Source organism: Hippoglossus stenolepis, chromosome 21, assembly GCF_022539355.2.
Source record: "Hippoglossus stenolepis isolate QCI-W04-F060 chromosome 21, HSTE1.2, whole genome shotgun sequence".
In the NCBI taxonomy this organism is placed as follows: Eukaryota; Metazoa; Chordata; class Actinopteri; order Pleuronectiformes; family Pleuronectidae; genus Hippoglossus; species Hippoglossus stenolepis.
In genome coordinates this window covers 3832321-3847191 of record NC_061503.1, presented here as the reverse complement: position 1 = coordinate 3847191, position 14871 = coordinate 3832321, and the positions used below count along the sequence as shown (strand labels likewise).

General features: G+C 41.9%; 1 long non-coding RNA gene across 1 annotated transcript in view; it reads right to left on the bottom strand.

The window, feature by feature from the left end:
• Positions 1-10304: 10304 nt before the first annotated feature.
• The window catches only part of LOC124851236, a 49921-nt gene continuing 45354 nt past the window's right edge, over positions 10305-14871 (bottom strand). Inside the window, exon 3 of the long non-coding RNA XR_007032326.1 lies at positions 10305-10516. This is a non-coding gene — a long non-coding RNA (uncharacterized LOC124851236). The remainder of the gene's footprint in view (positions 10517-14871) is intronic.

Sequence of the window (14871 nt, the reverse complement as noted above, 5' to 3'; positions counted from 1 at the left end):
GTCAACAGAGCGCTTGGCATGAGGAGGTATGCAGCATGTTTGCAAGGAAGGTAACAAAGATTTATTTATGTGCCTGAGCTCACAGAACCCTAGTATACCTTTCAATAAGTTTCACTGTAGTATAACTAAATATGAAACCAATTACAAACTTGGGCCGGCACTACAAACACAGTCCCTGGTTTTTTTTTATTTGAATACAAGTATTTATTTCATGCACCCCCGTTTGGTGTTTTACACACACTGTAAAAAATGATTTGTTGACACAGCTTCACTTAGTCAAGTCATCTTGTTGCTTTGACTTAGTTAAATTATGTTAAACCTAAATTGCCAGCTTAACACTTAAATAATCAAGTTAATACAGAATACAGTTTGTTGACTTAATTCTGTGAGTTAAGTTATGTCAATGTAGTGTTAAGTTTATCAAACTTAAATAAATTAGTTTAAGCAGTTTGCGATTTGTTTTACCCTACTTCCTGTGTTGTTCGAAAAGATAAGTTGAGAGAACTAAAAATATGTTGGTTGACCTTATTTTGTAATTTTTTTATAATGTGATTCAAGATGGCTCAGCATGAAATACTTCATTTCTTTCAACTTACTTACCAACTTACTCACATATTAACATTTCAATCAATACATTTATTGCAATTTCAGTGTATTTCAACCTCAACCCACTCCCAAGATCAATGTATATAGACAAAAAATGGTTAATGGTTGTTCAACAGCATATAATACACCTTGATGTCTCACATTTTCGTTGTGCATCTAAAAAACGTCCTTTGTCACACCAATGTCTGTGTGTGTGTAAAGCCCGGCCCACACTGCCTGTGTGAGTGTTGCATATGTACCACGGAATGGCTTACTTTTCATTTTAGCACCTATGTTATCAGATTAGAGCGTCCACACTGTGCGAGTTGCCCTGTCCAGCAACGTGAGCAGCACTGCTCTTCCAGTGAATAGAGGTCTTGCCTATTTTCTCTGCTGGTTCACAGCAGAATATGAAAAGTATCTTTCACCACAGTTTCGATGTCTCTCTGTTTAAACAGAAATATTTGAATGTTTCAAAGTAAAAGCAGCATTTCTGTTGACTGAATCCATTCATTTGTTTTAACAAGATTGTTATAGCAGAACCGGAAGATGCATGTCCTGGCATTTGGTTGAGCACATAGCGTGACTTTTATTAGGAAATACATCATAGTCATTATACCAGAAACCTCACATTGCAGCGCCACTGCAGACACACAGCAGACACGCTGCCTGTGTGAGCACCACTCATGCAGGCAGTGTGGCCCAAGTGTAACTTTACGGGTTTTTTTCACACCAGCAAACAGTTAACCGGAATACCACCATTAAAATTGCAGATAAAATGCAGACAACTAGATAGAAGAGAGATGCTGTGCCCGTAACACCTCTCCCCTGCCCTGAAATGCCCAGAACAGACACAACATCATCACTTTCTTCGCATGCAACAAACCACAAGTGTGGCCCTTTTTGGACTCGTAGTGGCCACAGCAGCCATTTTGACCCAAACACATTCGCACACACCGACACAGATACACACACACACATGCATACACCTGTACATAGTAAGTACATTTTAGTTTGTGTTTTACTTTATTATTTCTATAATAAATGTTCTGCTCCAACACACATGTTGTCTGTTTGGAGTACATGTTTGATCAAAAATTGTCAATAGCACAGTGGCAGTGTGTCCTGCTCCTATGTGCATGTAAAGTATTGTTTACAGTGGACTCAAAACTGCTACACTGCAAGATTGTGAGAAATGATACAGTTTGACTTTGAGGTCACCTGAAGGCTTTACTATGGTCTCTAGTTAAATACTCAGCCCTGAAGGAGCACACATGAGTTTGCATAGACACAAGGAAAAGGGCAGTTTCTTGCCTGATGACAGTGCTAACTTCTGTAATGGATAAGTATTGTGCATTGACTGGGGGAGGAGTAATTATAACTCTTGCAGGTCCCCCTCATCGAGGGGAAATTAATTAAAGATGTCGGTTGGCATGCCCATTAGCTGATGCAGTAAGGGGCACCAGCACAGAAGTGAAGCAATGTATTGCAGTGGACAGGGTCAGCAACAAACTTTATTTTAGCTACTAAAAAAATAAATGTCATCGTAGGTGTACAATATATTGAGAATATTTTCACCGTTCCACAATGTAAAATAACTTATAGCCTACCCCCCCACCAAGGCAGTTTCAGGGCTGGTTCGGAGCCAGTGGCTTATCTGGAACCAGTTCTTTGTGTTTCGACCAGAAAAGCCAGGTTGCCATGCCTTTGACACTATAATTACTTTAATACTATATAATCACTGTATGGTCAGCACTGTCGCAAAACAAAAGAAGAACATTTGTCTTCATTCTGATCCACACGTATTGTCAAAGATAAAATACCCAGCGACCCAGCAGCTAACTCAGCAACATGACCTGTCGGACCCTTGGTTTTCTAGTAGGCACCACAATAATGAAGACTGCGAGGAGTGTACTATTCAACCGTTTCCTCTCACCTAGAGGGAGAAATGGAGGAACAAATCATCCAGCACCCAGGGTTACCCACTTATCAGCTCATCAATGAACAATGCCATTTTACAACGGAATAAGGCCAGTCCTTCTGGAGCTGTGGTTGATGCTCAATCTCCGTAGCTCTACAATCGCTTCTTTATCTCACTGCTATGTTATATACCGGCAATACACGTTCTCTGGCACCATTAGCTCATCAAGCACAGTCTCATTGCCCTTACTGGTGCATGCTAAAGCCTGCTTTGGAAAGTGTGCAAGTTTTGATGGATTCCACTTCCGTCCATCACTGAGCAGGTAAGTATTCAGTCCAACTTTCTTCACAACGGTCAGGGGTTCTGTGAATCTAGATGATCCCTTATGGACATGTCCAGGTCTGTGGACATGCATAGCATCATTCACTTTAAATCTGGGCACTTTTGTCCCAGCTTTTCTGTCAATGTGCTCTTTTTGTCTCTTTTGCTTGTGTTTTAAAGTCTCTTCCACTTGGTTGTGTGTTTTGGTTTTCTGTGAAACAGGAAGAACGTTCAGCTTTGTGCACATCTTCCTACTCCTCAACAACTCAAATGGAGTAGCTGCTGTCGTAGCATGAGGTGTGGCACGATGGTTCTGACAGAACTCTGTTACTGCTTGTTTCCATGGTCTGTGCATTCTGTCGGCAGTCTGTATGTTTCTTTCAGCACTCAGTTGAATCTCTCAATGGCTCCACTTGCCCTCGGATAGTAGACACTAGAGCGCAGGGGCTTTATCTCACTCGCTCTCAAAAAGGTTGCAAATGCATGTGAGGTAAACTGACATCTGTTGTCAGACACCAGGTAGGATGGATTTCCCTCACGACTAAACACTGAAGTTAGGAGGCGAATGATCACCTCTGTAGTGACAGTAGAGACAGACGCCACTTACTGTAATAGTCTGTGAGAGCAATGACATAACAGCAGTCCCATGTGGAACTCTCAAAGGGTCCCGTTATGTCAATAGCGACCTTTCCCCATGGCCCATCTGGCAGCTTCACAGGTGAAAGTGGTGCAGGTGCAGTCTTTGCTGTTTAAAGAAAGTTAAAGTATCAATAGACAAAGTTGGGGTTGTGGGGGGGCCATGCTTTCAGACCTATGGAAGGCCCTCGACAAATTATTAACCAAATCTTACAGAAAAAACTACTCAATTTCAATTTTTCCATACTTTGTGGACCTCATAAAATCTTACCTAAAACAGATGTTGGGCAAGACATTATCATCTCAGGAAAGAGTTGAAAGTGGGCAACCCTGGAAAAGCTACGAAAAGCAGGCTACACTTGTAACCGATACATCCCACCCCCATCAGCCCACTCGTCAAAGCTAAGCCCCCAAAACACATGAACGTGCACTGCCTGTGCATTACACCCAATTAATTATGGGTGTAATTTGAGCATAACATGCAATGAACCAATTAATCAGACTGGCACCTTCCATTTCCTTTTAAAACCAAGTGAGCTTGCAACCTGTTGCATTTGCCATTGCTTTGCACTGGGTGTAAGATGCGGCCCACAGACCTCTGGGTGAATTAGTAGCCACATGTCACCTAGCTCATGCTAACGTATTCCGAAAAAAACATGCAAATGTCATCTAATTAATGGATTGATCCATTACTACAAATAGCTCACATTGAATTTGCGATATTTAGAATATCAATACTTACTTGACAGGCGGTCCTAGGTCAAGCTCTGAAGAAGATGGCGGACAGCTCGCAAGATACAGCACCAAAGGTGTTGTGACAGCGCATGCATGTTCCATGAAATGCAGGAGCCGACCACAGTATTTGCAGTTAATTGACAGATACGTTTTTGATAGTTTATTCAAGTTGAAGTTGTTGGAACTCATCTTGCTTTGTTGTAATGGGCAATGAGTTCACAAGGCTGAACCTCACTAGTCCATCTGACTAAAATCCCAAATCCTTTTTTACAGTGCACAGACCGGTTTGATAAATAATAAATCTGTTTACTGCCCGTATGGACTGAGGTAATATTTGCCCTCAGAAATGTTCTATCCATCAACTGATTCTCGTCTCGGGCTCCGTTGCTTTCGGCTTGGATGATGAATGAACATGTGAGTAATTTCATGCATGAATTAGGAGCTAAAAACAACAGCAGGGAAAATGCATCTGCACACATTCCACCTGTAGCCTAACGCACATTAAAAAAGGTGGTTTCTTGCACGGTGATGAGACTTCATGGTGATCGTGGCTGAGATAAAACGCGTGGCTTGCTCGCAGAACACTTTTGATAATGAGGACAGGAAGGTAAACATTTTTTCCCCGTTCCTACTATTTACAGAACAGGCAGTTCTTATCATGTCGAGAGTCTGTTCATTAAATTCATTTAAAATATTTGTCTCTACTGAGCGAGTTCAGGGTTCACGTTTGAACCACAGACTTGGAGTTGAATCTGTTGCACAATGCATGATTGTCTATAATCAGAAAGCTCGGTTAATTTCCTCTGATGAAAATGAATCATACCGGTTTGGGGCGCAGCACTACACAAACAGGAGAGCTGCTCACGGCCGATGTTAAGCGGCACGAAAATGATGAAGTGTTGGGCCGATCATGTCTATCAGTGTTACTGACTAATCTCCTCCAGATGAGAGTAATCTCCCCCAACTCCAGCCACCATCAAATCAGTGTGGAATCCACTCAGCTTGCAGGGGGAAAAGGTGCCGCACGAAAAGCCCGACTGGAGCAATAAGAGTTGTTTTAACTGCAGGTGTTAGAGAGCCCTGAGCTGCCAAACAACCTTCTTACCCACTCCGACCTTTCATCCACTCCTATTTGACTAAATGAAAAGAGCGTTGCCCAGATTTGTATCAAGTCGAACTGTGTTTTCATGTTAGAGCATTACAGTGGTGTTGGGCCACCTTCAAGTGTGTAACCAGAACGCTACCCAGTCAACTCTCTGATGTGAGGCCAGTCACGTCTGATTGCATGTTCACTGCGCTTGGTTCATTAAAAAAAAGTTTTAAACCAGAAAGGTCCACAGATCCGCTGATGAGTCAGGTCAGAATCTGGGTGAGGAGACAGTGCAGGGACGAACTGAACAATGAGTAGGCCGTGATTCAACTAGTCCAGTCCACATTCTAAATCTGCCTGTTTGGAATGGACAGTTTGTTTGGCCTGTGTTGATGCTCCGGAGCAACTTTAGAATTACCCCTTGTCTTTGGTGAGTCCTCCTCAAACAGTTCTACAATATACTGTCACTTTTACTCGTTTGTGAGCCCGACTTTGTGTGCAGAGCTTTTTTTTTTTATAGTCAACATTTTTCACAAAATGAAACTGAATTTGTTTTATGACCATTCATTTCTGTGGTTTTATGCAAGTTTGAATGATTGACTCAACTGGTATTAGTTTTTTATACATTGGCGATCGGCACAATCTTCAGACCCAAGTTCACAACTTATAAACAAAAGCTCTGCAATTCCACTCAGTATGACGCATTGCAGCAACAAAACGAACGAGAAGGAAATAAGCATTCCACATACAGACAGACAGACGATTCAATAGTACGTAGATGATAAAAGGTCAGAGCGGCTCAGTGGTGAAGTTGTTAACATGGTCACCTCACATCAAGAGGACTCTGGGGATATAGTATTTGTGTATATGTGTATATATATATATATATATATATATATATGTCCAGGTTGTATCGTGTCTCTCTCACCCAGTGTCAGCTGAGATTAGCTCCGGACAGCTCCACAACCCTCAAAGGATGAGCAGCATAGTTAATGGATCCGATGGATTAATAAAGGGTCAAACATATATCATCTTTGAAAATGCTATATAAATACAGTCCATTTAAAAGACATCTTTGTTCCTGCCTTTTCCTATGATGGTAAAATATGTTTTTTAAATAAACTGTATTTATATAGCGTTTTCTAGTCTTAGTGACAACTCAAAGCTCTTTAAAACACAAGTCACATTCACACACATTTGCAGCTCTTCGGTACTCATTGTTCTTTCTATCACACCATACCATGGACACAGCCGTGCGGGGCAAGTTGGGGTTCAGTAAGGATACTTCAGAATTCAGACTGGAGGAGCCGGCGATCGAACTACCAACCATCTGGTTAGTGGACGACCATCTTTACCTCCTAAGCCACAACCAACCACAGGAATACTTTTTTCTGTTATTATTATAAACAAAAAACAAAAAACAAAAAATCCAGGGCACACTGTCCATTACCAAAGGAGCTGACATTATAATTTTAAGTGTAAAACCGAGCACTATTAACACGTGGCAGACTTGTGTTGATGAGGCCATCATGTGGAGTTTTATAAATCATTAGGGTCTTGTAGCGGGGAGATGTATTGCCTTTTAACGTCGGTTACAAAAGTGTATTAACCAAAGACAAACACAAAGGGGTCAGATCTTAATCTCCAGTGCTTTGCAAATGTCATTCCTCAGTCTGTGGTTATTTATGATGACTATACTGTAATAAGGATCGATCATTTGAAGCAGCACAGAGAGAAAACACCACTGTGACGAGACACCAACTCTTAACCCTCTTTACACATGTAACAGATGGCAAAGAGCCAAGCCTAAAAAAATCCTCTGTGTTCTCTCTCTCTCCCTCTCTCTCTCACACACACACGTACACCCTCACTCACACACACACTGCTGATGACGTTGCTCTAAGGCCCAGAGCAGTTGATCAGTGGGTGATTTTGGTTTACCGCCGTTACATCAGATGAGAAAATAAATGAACATGACATTTTCCTCTCACTAATCCAACGCACCCTTTACATTATGGCTGTGTGATTGGGCAGCCTGTGTTCTGCTGCACTGCTCACACACGCTTTGCTACTGGTGCTCATCGCGCGCCCAGCTTCTGCCCCAGCACCCACACGTAGACTCTGAATGTACATATTCTTCAGTCTCCGTATTGCTCCCCCACTCCCTGCTGTGCTGAGCTTAGCCTCAGGGGAAGTGACGAAGTCTTAGCCTATAGACACAGAATATCAACGCTGTGACCGAAAACATTTGAGAAAGCTTTGCTGAAGCTTGTATCGCAAAGTAAAGAAATTGTTAAAAGATTATTCCGTCCGCCAAGGAGGTTATGCTTATATCTGCATTTGTTTGTTAGTTCGCAGGATTACGCAAAAAAAACTGCTCAACAGATTTCCATGACATTTTTTGAAGGAAGGAAGTTTGGTACAGATTTAGATCGGGGGTGGATCTGGGAATTATTTTTAATTTTTCAGCTCCTATTTTGTTGTGATGTATAAAAACATAAAATAAAAATAAACATGGGGTGTTGAAGTGGATGGTTCTATCCAAATACCAAAGTATTATACACTTAATTTAGTTACAGTCCCTTATAACTTTTCTGAAAAATTCACTAAATAAATTGTTATTATATCTGAATGTTTTGTTCTGTCGTCAGTACTAAAATCAGTGTCAGTCTGAAAAAATCCAGTATTCAAACTCTAATAGACGACAGTAAAACAATGATCTTCTTTATTGGGGAGCCGTTTGTGGCTCTGAACACAATCCTGTGGTTCTGCTTTGTTTGTGTCCAGTAAATGAAGAAAGGGTCAGTATCAGTCTTATCGCTCGTGTGTGTTTGGAGTCTGTCGTCAGTCCTTGGCAGGAACATGAGCTGTTTTGTTTCTCCTGTGCCTCCCGTCCACAGGCTGATTTAAAGAATAAGGAAATCAAAATGAACGGCTGGATTTGAGGATATTCCAATTTATGTTCATCTGCCTCTTCAATTACTCTCACTCCCGCGCCTAACATGACATCATGGAAAACTTTGCAAGGTCTAGGAGTGCAGGGGGAAACGCTGTGTTGCTCTCACTATTCTGAGAGTCTGCAGGGATACATCGGTCTAAAAATACAGATTTAAATCACAGGATTCCTCGGATGCTTTCACCTTCAGCCCTGTGATTCCAGTGGCATTTAAGCCAGGTTGATTTGGGCTGTGAAGCTGAAAAGCAGAGATATTTCAGCACGGATTAATCATCAGATGGATTCAATAAAATGTTCAAACAACCTTGTTTTATCTGGCCGGCGGACTTTCTTGGAAAAGACATGTGACTTGCATACTTACCTATTTACCTGCTGTATGTACGTTGGCTGAGATGGAGCACACGAGTTTGTCTTTAAATATGCTCTGCAATTTTCTGAAGTTTCTAAAGATAATAAACAATTAGGTTCGTATTAAATTGAGGTGAGCTTGTTTGTGTTTTACTCTCTGCTTTTCTAATTGACTTAGACGACTTCATCAATCATGTGAGGGATACACTTAGTGCCCCTGAAACTGTGAATGTTTAGCTGTTTGCTCAGAGCCAGCAAGTCGGAAAGATAAGCACTTGTTTATAGACATGGTAGTGGAAGTTCTTCATGAGTGCAGAGTTGGATTTGACTGTTGATGACCACAACATGAGCTTGGAACTTCAGGTTGCTGTGGAACAGTGATCAGAGCATCGTGTTTTTCCAGCCAAACCAGCTGAAGTTCAATTCATCCACAGTTGGCAATTCACTCACTTTCATTTTCCTCAGATGTACCAGGACAAAAATGTTGTTAAAATAAACACTATGACTGACAACGGATGAAGATAAACATGCAAACTGAAATATCTGTTTGTCTTACATATTTGCCTGTACGTAATAGCAATATGGTATTTTTTTTTTTGCTTCATGGGTATGGGCATGTGTAAAAATAAAATAAATACAGCAGGCAAGTTTTTTCAGAAAAAAAAAATGATAATGCAATATTCTATCTAAATCTTATATGAAGCCTAGTAAGTCTCGAACTCTTTTATTGTGAAAGCCAACTACACCTTTGGCCCCTTCACATGCGTTAAAATAAGTGTCACTTCCAACCACAAATGAGCCAGCACAATAAAACTGATCGCATAAAGACAAAAATAGCCAGTGGTGAATATGCTTGTAAAAAAGTGCCACAATGTCTTAGCGTTTGATGGCCACAAGCCATAAGCAGGTTGTCGCTAAGGAAACACATTGAGTTGCAGGAGCTCAGGTGCTGCGACAATTCACAGATACTTTTTCTAAGAACGCAACCCGACCACCAAAACAAGAGGAAGGGGAGGAGTTACTGTGTGTGTGTGTTTAATCACGGGTCTGGGCGGATGTGGGTTTGCAAAAAATGACCTGTGCAGGACTCTGGTATCAACCCATACACCTGCTGGACACTCAGCTGCCGTTAAAGGATGTTTCACTCATTCATTCATGCATTCATTCATAATCCGGCCAGGGATTACATTGCTAGCACAATGCAATTAAGAAAAACTATTTAGTTGGATAGGAATACATGTTTGAGCAGACAGGGTTGTGTGACATCACATTTTTATAGCTGAGACCTGCTCACTATGAAGCAGTGTGGAACGAATGGGCAGAAATAAATAAATGCTAGAATAAAAAATATGAAAATCTCACTCAAAAGGAGAAAAAAAAACTTACTGTTTTAATTGGTAGAAAAGTTATGTAGGATCCCATCAATTAATTAATGTGCAGTAGCAGTAGATAAGTAGCTCTCTGAGACCACAGTATCTAAATCATATGATCAGAACCCAGCCAATCATATCAGGGCTAATCACTCTCCACTCCACTAGATGAACAAGTCAAATCTCTAAGTGCAGAGTGTGAAGAGGCATGTTGGTCGCATGAGAATCAGCAGGATCATACCAACTTGGATTGGCTGAGCTAAGTTTGAGGAGCAGGTCCTTGTACGCTTGGATTTTGAATTGAAAAGAAAAGAAATGGAATCAGAGCTCACCATTCTCGCCTTGTGCCGATGGAGGCTGTTTCTTTAATATGTGGTTTTTCGTCCCCGTCAGCTGTCCAGTGGCTCCATGACCCTGTGCAGAACTCTGCAGGTGTCCAGGATTCTGCCTGTCCTCTGAGCTGCTGTTGTGGATCTCAGAGCATGCCACTGCATTCATGGCTCACACGTCACTCCCCGGTGGACAACATCTCATCTCGGGTCACCGCAGCTGCCCTTCCACAGGAGAAGAAAAAGGCAATTATAGAGCAAACTCTGTACACATCACAGTGAGAGCACTTGACTCCGAGCACTGCCCCAGTCAGCTGTAACCGTTTGAGAGCCAAGTTAATTGAGTTTGAACGAGCACGAAAGACACAGCAAACAGCCATTTGAATGTTTGCATTTGAGAAATCCTCCGCGCTGCCGGCAGCTGGAGCGCGGCCATGTTAGTGTTTGCAGAATACAACACAAGTTCCAGATTTTGTATTGTTTCTTTTCCGAGGTCCATCTCATTCCAGGCAGACGGCGGAGCGCGTGTCTGTTTGTTTAGAGAGCTCTAAGCCCACTTTCAACCTCACGGATGCATCCTTCCATCAGCCGCCACTATCCTCCGCCGCTGCCAATTTATCAATTTACACAATATACAAAGAGCAGGCCTTCCTACCTCCTGAGCAAATATTAAACACATCTACTCTGTGGATTCAGTAGCTTAGAGAGCCCCCACAAGGTGTCGATGTGAATAATGAGCCTCTTACTCAAGTCCCAGACAAGCCAAGTCTTCACTGCAGCCCCGTCTGCGCTCCATACACTACATCATCTCCTGAGGCCTGCACCATAGGGCACCGCAAACATACATTTCTGTTTTCTTTAATAAGCTCTGTTTGGAGAACTGCTCATATGCTTACACGACAATAAAACCCTCATAAACGTATCTAGGGCCTTATAAAAATAGCACATTTTTTAATACAGCTCCTTCAGTAGTTCAGGGAAGAGTTTTATTTCAGGATCGTTAGAAATAATGACAAATTGTCGTTTGAGATCAAACAGCAGATATTCTTTTCTTTATTGTTTTGTCTTTATCTAGAAATGTGCTGAGGGTATTCCAGGTCCTGTCCAAAAAAAGCTTTTAACAATGCAAAACAAATGAGAAAACATAGCTGCAATGTAACTTTTTATCCATAGGTGTGGTGCTTTTACAGTGCTCTGACTTTTTTTTTTAAAGTGCTTGAATATACCATCATCCTTAATAATAATTAATGGTAATATTCTCAACGTGATCGCACTTGTGATAGAGTCAGTCCAACATTTGGTCATGTGGCCAGTTTGTGAACTTGCCACTGCAGGAACGGTGTTTATATAGCCTTGCAAAGGAGCCAAAGCAAACCGTTTGTGTACACGCATGCGCACGTCCTAGGTGCACTCTGGTACTGAGGCGTAGGGTCGGTCATTTGTTTCTGACACGTTTTTTTATCTGATTCGTTGAAATCCTCTTTACTTTCCGATAGCCATCCATAAATAAAGTTGTCTGAAAAAAAGGAAAAGAGCTGGTGTTTATGGCCTTCACAGGAAAGTACTAAACCCTGATATTTTGTCAAAGCTATCAAACTATTCACTGTCATGTGCTTTGTTGCTGTTACGTGGGCCAGGCCCGGCCAGAGAACGACACTAATGCACAGGAATGGACAAGTGCAGGAATGAAATGGACCACACATCCGGCAAATTGGAAATGGCTAAAGTTAAGTTAAGGTGGACAATTAATGTCCATTATAAACATGTTATCATGCATGACAGACACATATCTCGGACACTAAACGTCGGCCATAGTGATCACTGCATCCTCGTCCCTTCTTTAGCCTTTAGACTCCGGGTTGCTTTGCAGGAAGCCAGAATGTTATGGCTCAGCAGCAGCCTCAGTCTGATAGGCCTCATGATGAATGATGCACCAGAATCTGCCAGAATGAGCTGATTCCGCAGGCCAAAAAAAGTTAGTACTGCTTACTTGAGGTGATTCTTAGGCCACCAGCAAACCGAGCCAAATCTGGCAGCCACATGTAGGCCGAAGGCAGCCCCGTCTCAGCAGGCTACCTGGGTTTCTGCCCACATTTGTAATGCCTAGCTCCATTAACGGCCAGGATGATGGTCAACCCAAAAACCTTTTAGAAATCTGTGGGTGACGCTCATGTTCTCCTACGGTCTTTGGTCAAAAGGAGTGGAGAAGTGTCTCTTGAGCTGAACAACCAGCTATCTGTAGCCTACACATTTTGTGTGTTAACACTTGAAAGCCCTCAGTTATCTTTGAAATACATGCGAGATGAATTTAAACTTATTTATTCAAGTGTTCTGTTGTAAAGACTCTGGCACTTTTCTGAGATTTGAATCCTCCTCTTCTGAGAAACAATGGTGAGGACACTGCATCTACTCAGACCGTATCTTGACACACAGATTACATGTAGCGTGGTTGACGTAACAAAAAAGGGTTTGCACGCCATACTGCACATAAACATGAAGGGCAAATAATAACAAACCCGTGCATTTACCTCAGAAACAAGACAACAGCTCAAGTAAATCATAGTTTGTTAAAAGGCTAGAGGAGATTGGGACTCCTCCATGGAGCATCAGGAGGAACCTCTTTAATGAAGCCTTAACTGATGGGCCTGGCTTAACAGCCCACCCAGAGACAGATAGGACCCACTCTGATAATTTATCCCACAGTGACAACCCCCAGTGGGAATAGGTGGGGTTAGGCAGAGGAAAAAAAAACACGGTCTCAAAGAAAAAGAGTGGACAGGAATGACGCTCAAGTTCAGGTCAGTGTTTCGTATTAGCTCATAGTACCAGGAGTTATCGGCGAATCTGCTTTTTACGACACAAGATTGATAAATGGCGATTCACTGAAAGGCTCGAAGGCAAAAGTGTGGGTGAAAAAAAAAAAAAAAGAGGAAGGGAAAACAAGGCTGCGTTCAAAAGGACCATGTTATAGCCTGATGCTATCTGCTGTGGTGTGGAGTGAATGGTGGCCTCCATGTCTGTGTCAACACAACAAGAGCCAAGACACGTGGCACTTGGAGCTCCATTGAGATGAGCTGATAGCTGTTCCCGCTTAACGGCCGTCCGCTTATCGATTCCCTCTCCCAGGCCAAATGCTTGTTGTGTTATCTGCCCTTCTCACTAATGACTCACAGATTAAAGAGCGACTGGGGGTGCACAGTCACTTGCCCTCAGGATGTTTACGACCCCCCCTATATCTTCAGCGTGGTGGAATGCTAATCTTTATTACCTGGCAGTGTTTTAAGTTATTGGTCTCAGAACTTGCTTGTGTGATGTCACACTTAAAGACGGCATGTTGTAGATTTTGTCAGTGATGAAGCGGCGTGAAGTAAAAATATGTGTGCTGAGACACTGTAACCTTCTGAATTGTAATTAATCATTCCGCGTAGAAACCTTTTCTGTAGAACTGAAGATAAAGTTCAGATTTGTTTGAAATGTATTTTTCAATTGTGTACTTATCTTGTCAAAGAACAATAAATACAAGTGATCAATCTGTGAAAGATTCAGTGGCATCTAGCAGTGGAGCAGCATATATACGTAATCAACGCCTCACCCTCCCCTTCCCCATGTGGAGTAGAAGCTGTAGTGGCCTTTAGGTAACATACAAGCAAAAGGTTCTTGAGTCAGTGTTTGGTTTGTCCATTCTGGGCTACTGTTAAACCAGACTGGTAAAACATGGCAGACAAGGCTGTAGCTGTGTCTCAATTCACTGGCCGCATCCTGCGGAGAACCCGGTCAATGTAATCAACGTAGGCTGCATACACCTTGTTGGCCGAACCGAAATGATGGTCTTCCTATTGCGTCACCAGCCTCTCCCTCCATTACAGCCGTCGCCTAGCAACAAAGCTACGGAAGAAAACGTTCTTCGGTTGATGAAAAATGTTGAAATTTGTAATGATGTTTTGCTATATGTACCATTCGATTGACTACTTACATAAATTCTATTATATATTATTTTGGGGCTTCTGGTGTAGACAGAGGATATTAGGGCCACGACTCTGTTTTCCATTCGCCGTAAACTGTTAACAGTCTGACTAGTAACGTGAGACAAGAGTCTATAACCTAAATTATTATTACAACTAACAAACTAGCGACTCACACTCTGGTGTTTTAGGTCCAGATTACATTTTGGCTAATCTCTATTAACAGCTATCTGCATATGAATATAGATAAATTAAAAAGCTGATAGCCAATGCATTTTGCCTGAGTTCCTCGTCGTTTGCTCACCACACGGACTGTTTACCGGCGGTAAACCAAAACCTGCTCAAACGTGATTGGTCAAACCAGAAACATAAACCAAAAGGCCTCTGGCCCCAAACTCTTGTATCTTGCCTATAGATTCTGCATATTGACATGCAGACTCTGTCCATAGAGATGAACCAAACCACAAAGATTTTTTAGTTTTAGGTGAATATCATATTCCAGTTCTACAAGCATATATCCTTAACCTAAATCTCACACACTGAACCTTTGACCTCCCTTCATTCCTTAATTTGTTCCTCTTCTATAAAGCATATATATATATATATATATATATATAT